We start from the raw sequence: 13,869 nt of genomic DNA, 5'->3' as shown, positions 1-13,869 counted from the left end.
TTTGCAAGCGCCAAAGCTAACTTTCAGCCGTCTAGATAACCTACTTGTGACATCTCTAGTGCTTAATCAACAGTCCCTGTGGATTCGACAAACTTTTATATTACTGATAATGAAACCGTACACTTGCGATTGTGTAACAAGTTTTTGGCGTCGTTGCTAGGGACTGTTTACATTAACATTAGTATATTAGCAATTTAGTTAACCTAGACTTGTGAATAGTTCGTATTTTTCCATTTTATATTGCAATTTGTTTTCCATATACATAATCCAAAAAAAACACTGTATTTTTTTTTCTTGCAATTTAAATTCTGCATTGTCTTTCTTGTTCTTCATATAGCGTTTTATTTCTTGTCTTTAATTCTTCATTTTTATTTTTTTTTTCTCATATTTTTTTTATATATCCATGAGCACTAACATGGCAAGCAAGGCCTTAAGAGGTTTCTCTGCACCCATTTCTACAAGATTTTTATCTCCTATTGTGCAGCCTCATATTGAAGCAGAAAGTTTCCAACTAGACCCAGAGTTAATTTCCATGATACAAGGTCACAAATTTGGAGGAGAAGCATCAGAAAGTCCTTATCTACACCTTGAGACATTTCTAGAGCTTTGTGATATGGTGAATTGTGAAGGAGTATCAGCAGATGCAGTTCGGTTGATGGCATTTCCTTTTAGCATCAAGGATAAAGGAAAGACTTGGTTATATTCTCTTCATCCTCAAAGCATCACAAGTTGGGAACAATTAGAGTAGCAATTTTTGAATCATTTTTTTCCTCTAAGCAGAACAATCTACATGAGGAGTTGCATCATAAATTTTGCTCAGGCATATAAAGAATCAATATTTGAAGCATAGGACAGATTCAAGAGTCTACAAAGACAGTGCCCTCATCATGGTTTAGAGAAACGACTAATTCTACACATATTCTATAGGGAGATTTGTTTTTCAGATAAGTGTTTGTTAGATTCATCAGCTAGAGGGTCTTTTATGGACAAGAGTATAGAAGAAGCTTATACATTAATTGATCAAGTGGCATTGAACCTCTAAGGATGGTTGAGCAAAAGTTGGATGGAATCTCCCTCAGAAATTCAAGAAGTACAAGCCATATATATAAGAGAGCCTATCAAACAAAATGCAGTTCAACCACCCAAGAATGTCGAAATTCAGATGTCACAGAATGAGGAGTTCAAACATTTGGGGGAAAAGATTAATAGCATAGTTGCAAAATGGTTCAAGGAAGACCTTCCTCCTACACAGACAAGATCTAGTGTAACTAATAATGATATTAAGTTGAGAAGTGGCAAGAATCATGAAGAAATTCTGAAGAAAGATTTGTTTAAGATTGAGGACAAGAACAATAGAAGACCTCAAGAACTCAGTTCCATTACTCCAAGAAGTTCCCAAAGGCCACAAGTACCTTTTCCTCAATGGTTGATGACACCAACACTAGATAAGTAAGTTGGACCTCCTCTACAAGCTCAAAGGGAGTATGGAAAAAAGGAAGTACCTTTCCCAAGACCTGCACTAAAGGTTCCTTTTCCACAAAGGCTCGTGAGGGTCAATGAAAATGAAGACTTTGGAAGATTCTGTGACACCAATATGGTTGAGTGTAGATTTCTGGACGTATATGAAGATGAGGACTCTTCAGATGAGGATTGTGATGATAATGCAGTGGATAACAAATTTTTAGATCTACCTTCTGGGTTTACAAGATGTTATGATGAAATTGGATTTTCAGATGATGAATGTATTGAGGTAGATCAACTTAAAAATGCAAATGAAGTCAATGATCCTCCTATAGTTGATTCTCCTGTTAAAGATATAGACGTTGGTTTATTTTTCAATGCTTGTGTTGATGATGATGATTTGGAAGAATGTGTAGGGAGCTGCGTTGTGGAAGCGTCATCTCAAGGATCACCTCCTTCGTCCACACAACCCTTAAAGGTAAGAATTGCAAGGGTTGAACATGTTGTGGACCAATGTGTAGGGACTCATGTAGATATGGGTGAGTCCGAAGAATCACCATCTATTGTATCACCAACACCTGAGCTAGAGCCAGGCCCATCAATTGATTCACAAGAGGTCACATCGACATGTTTAGAAATTTCAGGTATCTCTCAGTAAAATAAGGTTAGTATTTCTTGTGATCTTTTAGAAAATTTTATAGACTAGTATCTATCATTGACTTTGTTAGATGTGATTCAGTTTTTATTTCTTATCCTGCTTATCTTAATATGGTTATGACTCTATCTTATCTAATACGTTTGTGGGAGATTTGTATTTTCTTTGCATGCGCAGATTTTCATAGGGCCTATAATTGGAAGCTCGATCTGAACCGTCTTCGACCACCTAAAAGAACTTCAAAGAAGACGAAGATGGTATTAGCTAGAGCCCTAGAGCCAATCATTTGATGATTGTATTTTGGACTTGTTGTATCATATTCTATATAAATAAAGGCATTTGGTTTTTGGTTATTATACTTACTTGTATTGGTGCTAAATAAACTAAGTATAATAACGTCCTTGAGTAGAAGGTTCTTACATATATCAATCGATTGGTTGAATTGATAGTGAGATGATATAGGGAACACTACTTTTAATCATTCCTAGTCGAGTATTAACATTCAGGGACAATGTTAATGCAATAAGACTAGCATGTAGGTCAACTCGATGACTTGATCTCACAAGTCATGGATATAAAGATATCAAGTTGACACATGGGTATGCATTAGAGAATGTATACTGAATGACCCGCCATGAGAAAGTATCATGGATCGTTATATGAGTGTCATATACTTTCTCATGTGGCTATTAGTATGACTACTAGTCCTTAGACCTGAAGTCACCATGGTTCCCTACATAAGGAGTTATGTACTTTGGTTTCATCAAACATCACCCATAACTGGGTGGACTATAAAGGCGATTACTGGGTATGTAACAAATTATGTGGAGGGATGTGAGTGATGTATATGGGATCTATCCCTCCTATATGACGGGAGAGACATCGGTATTCTTGATAGAGTGAGACCACGAAGTGCATGGTCATGCCCAAATGAGTCAATATGAGATATTGAGCTCATTTGATTTAGTGAGTCTACTTGGAGTTCAGGATTTAGATTGATCAGAGGATGACACGGTCTATGCCTCACATTGATCAATCTAGATGTCTAGGATAGAAGGACACTTGTCATATATTGTGAGGAGTCACAATTAGTAGTCACAAGGTAATGTTGGATCTCAACATTCTTGTAACATTGGGTAGTAATGATGTGTTGTTAGATACCGCTCATTACTTATGCTCCTAAATGGGTTTAGGGGCATTGCCAACGTTACAAGAACCTATAGGGTCACACACTAAGGACAATTAGATGGAGATTAGGTTCATATGATGAACCAAGAGGATTAGATTATATTCATTTAATGAATCAAATTGGATTAAGAGTAATCCTAATTGGGCTAATTGAGTTGGACTCAAGTTAATTCATGTGTTCAATGAGTCTAATTTAGATTATGACTCATTGAATCAATTTAATTAAATGAATTAGATTCATTATATTAAATTGGCTTCAATTAAATGGTTGGATTAGATCAACCATGAGAGAGATTAAGTCAAGTTTGACTTGACTTGAGAGGAAGATGAAGAGTCAAGTTTGACTTGACTTTATGCCATCTCATTGGTGAGTTGGCAAGACGTGGACCAATGATATGTTGGTTGCTACTCGGAAAACCTAGAGGTTCCACTGTACAAAAATTTTGTACAAAGGTTTGAACCTTTTCCTATCTACCATGTGTTCTTTTAAATTAAATTTTGGATCGCCTGCGGAACTTAACACGTTTGATCCAAAACTTAATCTATTTGTTCTTTTAGGTTTTGACTTGGATCTCCTGCGGAACTTAACACGTTTGATCCAAATCACCTAAGTTATTAATTCCATTAAATATTAATTTCCAAAATTGGTTCCCAGTACTGACGTGGCGAGGCACATGACCTTCTTGGATTGGGAGCAACCACCACCGACTAGACAAAACCTTTTAAGGAAAGCTAATATTTAATTTCCTAAAATAACTTTAGGTCAACCGAAAAGAACAATCAAATCACAAGGAAAAGAAAAACAAAAGAACACAATATCGAAAACAAATTCGAAACACTAGAATCGTATACCTCTTGTATTTAGTATTATTTCCAAAAATAACTAGTATGATGCGGAAAGAAAAATACTAGTTATACCTTTTAGAAAAACCTCTTGATCTTCTACCGTATTCCTCTTCTAACCTCGGACGTTGTGTGGGCAACAATTTTCTGAGATGAGAACCACCAAGCACCTTCTTCTTCCTTGCAAGTTTCGGCCATCAAAACTTCTTCTAGGATGAAGAGGTTCGGTCACCACCATCATGCTCCAAGGGATACTAGAAACGAGGCTTGTTTTCTCTCCTTCTTCTCCTTCCTTGATCCGGTCACAACCAAAAGCTTCCACCAAGAGATAAGTTTCGGCCAACAAGAGGAGAGGAGAGAAATAGGGCCGGCCACCAAAACCAAAGAGGAGAGGAAGGAAAAGAATAGAGATTATTAACCATGAAGCCTTCTCTACCCCCTCTTTTATAATCCTTGGTCTTGGCAAATAAGGAAAATTTAATAAAAATTTCCTTAATTCTTTTTCATTGAAAAGGAATAATTATTTATTTAAAAATAATTTTCTTTTTCAAATACAATGGCCGGCCACCTCAAGCCCCAAATCAAGGAAAGTTTTAATTAAAACAAGAATTAAAACTTCCTAATTTGTTTCCGGAAATTTATAAAAATTTCACCAATAATTTAATCCCTTCATGATTGGTTTATAAAAAGAAAATTTAATAAATTAAAATCTTTCTTTTAAACATGTGGATAAAACGAAAGTTATCTCTAAAAATTAAAATCTCTTTTAATCTACAAATAAGGAAAGATATCAAATCTTTTCTTAATCTCTTGTAGAAACTTATAAAAGAGAATATTTAATTTTTAAACTTTCTTTTAAATCATGAACATGGTTAAAAAGGAAAGTTTTCTTAAAATTTAAAATCCACCTTTTAATCAACAAATAAGGAAAGATTTCAAATTTTAAACTCTCTTTTAAACATGTAGATGATTTACAAATAAGAAAAGTTTTAACCAAAAATTAAAACCATCCTTTTAATCTACAAATAAGGAAAGAGATTAATCTCTTCTCTTAATCTTTTGTAGAAGCTGTAAAAGGAAATTTTTAATTTTTAAACCATGAAATCCAAATAAGAAATAATTTTAATAAAAATCCTTTTTAATATTCTAGTACCCGCTCTTGGGACCCAAGCTTTGGTACGACCGCTCATCCACCTCATCCACTGTCTTGGCGGCTCCTAGCTTGGGCTCTCCGGCCCCATGGATGGGTAAGAATGGTATCGGTGGGTATAAATCTCTATATACTAGAGGCTACGATAGGGACCGAGAGGAGGAATTGGTTTTGGTCTCCGATGAAATTAAGCATCCCGTCGAACACACAACTTAATTTCATCAATAATAATTCATTCCACTAAAGAACTATTATTGAACTACCACACCAATCCCAAATTACATTTTGGGCTCCTTCTTATTATGAGTGTGTTAGTCTCCGTGTTTAAGATAACAATGTCCACTAATTAAGTAAATTCCGACAACTCACTTAATATCTAGCTCAAGAGTAGTACCACTCAACTTCATCATGTCGGACTAAGTCCACCTGTAGGGTTTAACATGACAATCCTTATGAGCTCCTCTTGGGGACATTCTCAACCTAGATCACTAGGACACGTTCCTCTATAATCAACAACACACACTATAAGTGATATCATTTCCCAACTTATCGGGCTTATTGATTTATCGAACTAAATCTCACCCATTGATAAATTAAAGAAATAAATATCAAATATATGTGCTTGTTATTATATTAGGATTAAGAGCACATACTTTGAGGTCTTTGTTCCTTTATAAAGTCGGTATAAAAGGGACAACCTCAAATGGTCCTACTCAATACACTAAGTGTACTAGTGTAATTATATAGTTAAGATAAACTAATACCTAATTACACTCCGACCTTCCAATGGTTTGTTCCTTTCCATCATGGTCGTAAGCTACAGCTTTATAATTTATAAATGATGGATAACACACCACCACACCATGTTATCTACAATATAAATTAATTGAACAACTACATTTATCATAAATGTAGACATTTGACCAATAATATGATTTTTATTTCTAGATAAATGTTTATACCAAAGCTAGGCTTTGAGTATACACTAACAATCTCCCACTTATACTAAAAACTAACTATATCTATTTCATACATCTTATTCCCATGCCTTTCATAAAGCTCTTGCCTTAAGGACCTTAGGTTATCATCTGATGTAATTTAGGCGGCAACAACTTCTCCTCGTTATACAATTTCTTGTATTGGGGTACTTACTCTTGCCTATTGTGTTTTTATAGAGACTCATGGTTTCTTCAAGTTTGCTATCGCACCATTATTATTACAATAAATTGTAATAATCTATGGACAAAAATTCATATCTAAGTCCATCTTGAGGTTATTGAGTCATTCAGCTTTTATGGCTACCTGAGGCTTCATATACTCAACTTCTGTGAGTCAAAACACCTATGCTTATCACTCTTCCATAGTTATGACTTTACCTCTAAAGTAAACACAAAACCCCGAGGTTGACTTATTATTGTCCCTATCCGATTGGAAGTCATCCTGCATACACGCAACAGGACCAAATTAACTGCCTTGTAAGCTAGCATATAATCTCTAGTGCCTCTAAGGTACTTTAATATATACTTTACTGCAGTTCAATGTCCTTGTCTAGGGTTACTTTGATATCTGCTAACTATGCTCTTGGCAAAACAGATTTCTGATCTCATGCATAGCATACATTAGGCTGTCTAACTGCCGAAGCATAAAGAACTGCCTACATGCCCTTAATCTCCTTTGATGTCATCGGAGACATCTCTTTAGATAAAGATACTCCATGCTTAAAAGGTAAGAAACCTTTCTAGGAGTTTTGCATGCTTTAAACGAGCAAGGATTTTTCCGATGTATCAAGCTTGGGATAAGTAAAATATTTTTTTTTCTTGCGATCCCTTATTACTTTGATCTCAAAAATATATACATTATCCCAAGTCCTTTATATCGAATTATTTGGACAACCATACCCTTACTTTTGACAACATTTTGATATTGTTTCCAACTACCAAAAATGTTATCTATGTATAGTACAAGAAATACCACCATGTTTCCATCACACCTTTTGTATACACAAGACTTATCTGTTTACTCAATAAATCCATAGGTCTGGATTACTTTGATAAACTGGATGTTCCAAGACCTTGAAGCTTTGCCTCAGTCCATAGACTGATTGAGCTTGCACACAAGATGCTCTTAGCCCTTTACAATGAACCCTTCTGGTTGCTTTATATGGATTCTTTCTTCAAGACTTCCATTAAGGAATGCTGTCTTGACATCCACTTGCCAAATAGATAAAAGAATCCGGATAGACTTAAGCATGGCTACCAGTGAAAAAGTTTCCTTTTTCATCTAGCCTTGCTTTTGAAAGTTTCTACCTTCCTATCTATCCCTCTTTTCCTATTATAGACCTTTTTACACCCAAAGGCTTTTACACCATTTGGTGGTTCTACAAGCTTCCAGATTTTATTAGAATACATATATTCTAATTCTGTTCTTCATTACTCTTTGCCAAGATGTTGCATCTTTATCTTGGAGTGTTTCTTCATATGTCCGGAGATCAGGTTCATGTCCTCCAGGGATCGAGTCCAAAAACTCTCCCAAAACATGAATCCTTTTAGGTTGCCTAACAACCCTCCCACTACGACGAGTCACTTTCTGCAATTGTGTATCATTTGTGATACGTGTTGCAGTTTCCTTGTGGTATCTCATCTTGTACAGTTGGTACTAGATTAGACATGTCTTTTATTATTTCCTTAAGAACAAATTTTCTTATGGGCACATGGTTTATTACATAGTCCTTTTCTAAAAATCGGTCATTGATGCTAACAATGACCTTCTGATTTTTAAGACTATAAACCTACTTTCATTTATCTAGGATAACCCACAAACAAGTGAATTCCTGTCCAACTTATCATTGTCTCTCTTCTGCATATGTGCTGGACTACCCGAATCCGAATATGCTTCGAAATAGGCTTACGCCTATTCAGCAATTGTATATGAGTAGCGAGTTCTGTCTTTGGAAGGTACTATATTCACTTCCGTTTCCAGAGTATATCCTAAAAATGATTTTGGTAATAACTCATCAATCTACTTATTTCCATAAGAGTCCTATACCTTCCTTTTTCTACACCATTCTGTTGGGGTGTACCAGGTGCAGTTAGTTGGGATTGAATCCCTACTTCTGATAAGTGACTCCTAAATTCTCCCAAGAGGTACTTGCCACTACGATTTTACCATAGTGACTTTTACTTTAACATTTCTCCGCATTAGCCTTGTACTCTTTGAACTAATCAAAGTACTTAGTCTTGCGGTATATTAAGTAAATTTATTTGTATCTTGAATAGTTATCTATAAAATAGACGAAATATTCAATACTACCTCTTGTCTGGATAGTCATAGGATCACACAAATCAGAATGAACCAATTTTAACATATCTTTGACTCCATACCCCTTAGACTTAAAAGCTTCTTAGTTATTTTTCCTTCCAAGTAAGACTCGCAGGTTGGAAATATTTCCACTACTAATGAACCCAAAAGTTCATCAACTACCAATGAATCCTACTCAAGTTAATATAACCTAGCCTTAGATGCCAAAGATATAATTGGTTCATTTCCGAAGGTTACTTTCTCTTAAAGTTAGAAGATGTGTTACTAATTTCCTTTTGTTGCATCATGAGAGTTATTGGATTTATAAATTGCCAACCAACGTACCAAAACAGATAACTTTCCAACTTTGTTATTAAAAGAGACAGAATATCAAGTTCTTTGAATAGTTTAGAAACTGAAAACTAGTTCTTTCTAAACTTGGTGTGTAAAGACAATTACTCAAAAATCCATGTTTTATTCTTATCAAAAGATAAACATCTCCCACTGCAACAGCTACCAATTTTTACAGTAGTACCCATGTGGATGGTGTTTTAATTTTCTTTTAGTTGCCGGGTTTCCTGGAACCCTGCAATGAATTGCGGACATGATTAATGGCATCTGTATCTACACTCCAGGTTCTGGTAGATAACACCACTAAACATGTTTCAACTAATGAATTAAATACACCTATATTGTTCTTAATTCTAAGAAGACAGTCTACCTTAATATCCAAGTCCTATTTCCAATCATTACAATTGGGACTACTAAGTCTTTTCTATAGTATGACTACTAGGGGATTGACAAACATTTTAAATCCTAAGAATCACAAAAATATTTGGTCAAGATCAACTCCTTAAAATCCCCATGAATTTTATATGCCACGATAGTGTGAACGTATACAAAATCGAAGAGGAGATTTTATTCATTAATTTTATTATCTCGTCAACTTTACTTTATGACGAATAAAATTAATAGTTGATCTATCTTTGATCTAATATTTGGTCAAAACTTTTTGAATTTAAAATAACATTGATTCCTCAAACAATATTATTTAAATTCACCAACACCTCAAACACCGTGAATTTTGCATGCCACGATAGTGTGGACGTATACAAAATTAAACATTTGTAAGAGGAGGGGTTTACCCATTAATTATCTTGTCAATAAATCTTTATGACAAATAAAATTACCTCAAACACCGTGAATTTTGTATGCCTCGATAGTGTGGACGTATACAAAATCAAACATTTGTAAGAGGGGTTTTTAATTTTATTATCTTGTCAACCTATTTATTTGACAAATTAATAGTTGGTTTTCTTCGATCACACAAATAATAGCAATGACTCCGATGGGAAGGATACTATTAGACGTGCCTAAGTGTATACCATTACTTAACACTAAGTCCATTAATAAGATTATGCCCCTTCCGATGGGGAAGATCACACGCTCTTAATTAACTTCCTATAGTCATCCAAAATGAAAGTTTAATCTAGTGATCTGCAAACAAGCTCATCCGATATGGAGGAAGGCACTCAGAGCCAACGCGCAAGCTTGTTGCATCACTTATAAACCAGTAATGGAGACCGTGGAATTTATTTAAAAATAAATCCCTCTCCCACTTAGTTATTTAGAGTGAGGAATTTTGCCTATGCTAGTCTACCTAACATGCATACTAACAAGCACACACAACACAGCATAAAAAGCAATAAATAGAAAAACTAATTTTCAACTATTATGGCTTTTATCTATTGCTGTCCTCTGTGTGTCGCCAATCCTAGCTGCTGCCATCTTTGGCCACCGCCACCGGGTCTAGTTGTCGCATCCATCTTGCTCCTTGTTCCGCTGCGCCTCTGGTCCTCAAAAAGTTCCACGCCTTGATCCTATATTTCTCAAAGGAATGTACATGTATCTAGATCAAAAAATAAAATCCTAATAAAACTAAATACAGCTCCTGTTGTATTTTATAATACAATCATGCACACACAATAAAATGCCCTTAACATGTCCAAGGGTCCAATCACACACATAATAACTATAAGCCATAATAGTTGGATCCTGCATCCACAAAGTTAGCACATCCTACTATTAACCTGCCTAAATTATGTATGACATGTGCATAATTAAACAAATACCAAATACACGGAGGCAAAACCCTAGCTCTAATACCAATTGTTGGTTGCTACTCGAAAAACCTAGAGGTTCCACTGTACAAAAATTTTGTACAAAGGTCTGAACCTTTTCCTAGCTACCATGTGTTCTTTTAAATTAAACTTAATCTATTTGTTCTTTTAGGTTTTGACTTGGATCTCCTGCGGAACTTAACACGTTTGATCCAAATCACCTAAGTTATTAATTCCATTAAATATTAATTTCTAAAATTGGTTCCCAGTACTGACGTGGCGAGGCACATGACCTTCTTGGATATGGAAGCAACCACCACCGACTAGACAAAACCTTTTAAGGAAAGCTAATATTTAATTTCCTAAAATAACTTTAGGTCAACCGAAAAGAACAATCAAATCACAAGGAAAAGAAAAATAAAAGAACACTATATCGAAAACAAATTCGAAACACTAGAATCGTATGCCTCTTGTATTTAGTATTATTTCCAAAAATAACTAGTATGATGCGGAAAGAAAAATACTAGTTAAACCTTTTAGAAAAACCTCTTGATCTTCTACCGTATTCCTCTTCTAACCTTGGACGTTGTGTGGGCAACGATCTTCCGAGATGAGAACCACCAAGCACCTTCTTCTTCCTTGCAAGTTTCGGCCATCAAAACTTCTTCTAGAGAAGAGGAGACCACCATCATGCTCCAAGGGATACTAGAAACGAGGCTTGCTTTCTCTCCTTCTTCTCCTTCCTTGATCCGGCCACAAACAAAAGCTTCCACCAAGAGATAAGTTTCAGTCAACAAGAGGAGAGGAGAGAAATAGGGCCGGCCATCAAAACCAAAGAGGAGAGGAAGGAAAAGAATAGAGATTATTAACCATGAAGCCTTCTCTACCCCCTCTTTTATAATCCTTGGTCTTGGCAAATAAGAAAAATTTAATAAAAATTTCCTTAATTCCTTTTCATTGAAAAGGAATAATTATTTAATTAAAAATAATTTTCTTTTTCAAATACAATGGCCGGCCACCTCAAGCCTCAAATCAAGGAAAGTTTTAATTAAAACAAAAATTAAAACTTCCTAATTTGTTTCCGGAAATTTATAAAAATTTCTCCAATAATTTAATCCCTTCATGATTGGTTTATAAAAAGGAAATTTAATAAATTAAAATCTTTCTTTTAAACATGTGGATAAAATGAAAGTTATCTCTAAAAATTAAAATCTCTTTTAATCTACAAATAAGGAAAGATATCAAATCTTTTCTTAATCTCTTGTAGAAACTTATAAAAGAGAATATTTAATTTTTAAACTTTCTTTTAAATCATGAACATGGTTAAAAAGGAAAGTTTTCTTAAAATTTAAAATCCACCATTTAGTCAACAAATAAGGAAAGATTTCAAATTTTAAACTCTCTTTTAAACATGTAGATGATTTACAAATAAGAAAAGTTTTAACCAAAAATTAAAACCATCCTTTTAATCTACAAATAAGGAAAGAGATTAATCTCTTCTCTTAATCTTTTGTAGAAGCTGAAAATTTTAATTTTTAAACCATGAAAAAAAAATAATTTTAATAATAAATCCTTTTTTTTCTATTTAGTGGCCACCCAAGCTTGGGACCCAAGCTTTTACCCTACATGGCTTCATCCACTTGTGGCTTGGCCGCCCTGCTTCGTTCTGGCTTGGCACCCCATTGGGGTAAGAATGGGTAAGAATGGGTGGGTATGTATAAATCTCTATATACTAGAGGCTACGATAGGGACCGAGAGGAGAGGAGAAATTGGTTTTGGTCTCCTATGAAATTACATCCCGTGTTCGCCCAACACACAACTTTTCATCAATAATAATTCATTCCACTAAAGAACTATTATTGAACTACCACACCAATCCCAAATTACATTTTGGGCTCCTTCTTATGAGTGTGTTAGTTAGTCTCCTGTTAAGATAACAATGTCCACCAATTAAGTAAAGTACCGACAACTCACTAATTAATATCTAGCTCCAAGAGTAGTACCACTCATCATCGTCCATGTCGGACTAAGTCCACCTGCAGGGTTTAACATGACAATCCTTATGAGCTCCTCTTGGGGACATTCTCAACCTAGATCACTAGGACACAGTTTCCTTCTATAATCAACAACACACACTATAAGTGATATCATTTCCCAACTTATCGGGCTTATTGATTTATCGAACTAAATCTCACCCATTGATAAATTAAAGAAATAAATATCAAATATATGTGCTTGTTATTATATTAGGATTAAGAGGACACACTTCCATAATAATTGAGGTCTTTGTTCCTTCATAAAGTCAATATAAAAGGGACGACCTCAAATGGTCCTACTCAATACACTCTAAGTATACTAGTGTAATTATATAGTTAAGATAAACTAATACCTAATTACACTACGACCTTCCAATGGTTTGTTCCTTTCCATCATGGTCGTGAGCTACTGTTTATAATTTATAAGGTACTGATAACATGATCCTCTGTGTGCGACACCACACACCATGTTATCTACAATATAAATTAATTGAACAACTAAATTTATCATAAATGTAGACATTTGACCAATGTGATTCTTATTTCTAGATAAATGTTTATACCAAAGCTAGGCTTTTAGTATACACTCTAACATGATGATGCTCCACATCATCATGGTTACTTAGGTGTGTGCCACATCATGGAGGTTACAAGCCTCCTTTCCATTTAATGTGGTCGGCCACATTAATTGTAGAGCAGTTACAATTGTGGCCGGCCACACATAGTGAAGAAAATATTGATTTTTCTTCATTCAAGGCAATTCACTTCATCTCCTTCCTCTAGCTCTCCCTCTCCCTCTCCTCCTCAACTTGGCCGAATCATCAAAAGGTGCTAGCACACCTTTTGTGTGATTTTCCATCTACGTGTTCGTGTGGATACGTATAGAGAGTTGTCTACGTTGATAACTTCGAGATCGGGCACCATTTGGACGAGCGGGATACGCGAAGGGCGCGCATCAAGGGTAATAAATCTCTTCATGTAGATCTAGGAGTAGATCTAGGTAGAAACTCGTACTCGTATGTTTTTCAAATTTTTCTTCACACGGATCCGTTGGCTAGGGGGTTTCGGGGTTTCTGTGACGCGAAAAAGCAATTTTCGCGGCCCGAAAAACCCAACAGT

The 13,869-nt window shown here is 35.2% G+C and overlaps 1 non-coding gene across 1 annotated transcript; it reads right to left on the bottom strand.

Annotated features, from left to right (window-relative positions):
• Window positions 1-788: 788 nt before the first annotated feature.
• On the bottom strand, window positions 789-894 carry LOC122039251. Its single transcript, XR_006128115.1, has one exon. It is a non-coding gene; the product is annotated as a small nucleolar RNA R71 (small nucleolar RNA).
• Window positions 895-13,869: the final 12,975 nt, after the last annotated feature.

This window comes from Zingiber officinale, chromosome 1A, assembly GCF_018446385.1.
Source record: "Zingiber officinale cultivar Zhangliang chromosome 1A, Zo_v1.1, whole genome shotgun sequence".
Classification (NCBI taxonomy): Eukaryota; Viridiplantae; Streptophyta; class Magnoliopsida; order Zingiberales; family Zingiberaceae; genus Zingiber; species Zingiber officinale.
This window is presented reverse-complemented; position numbering and strand designations above follow the sequence as displayed.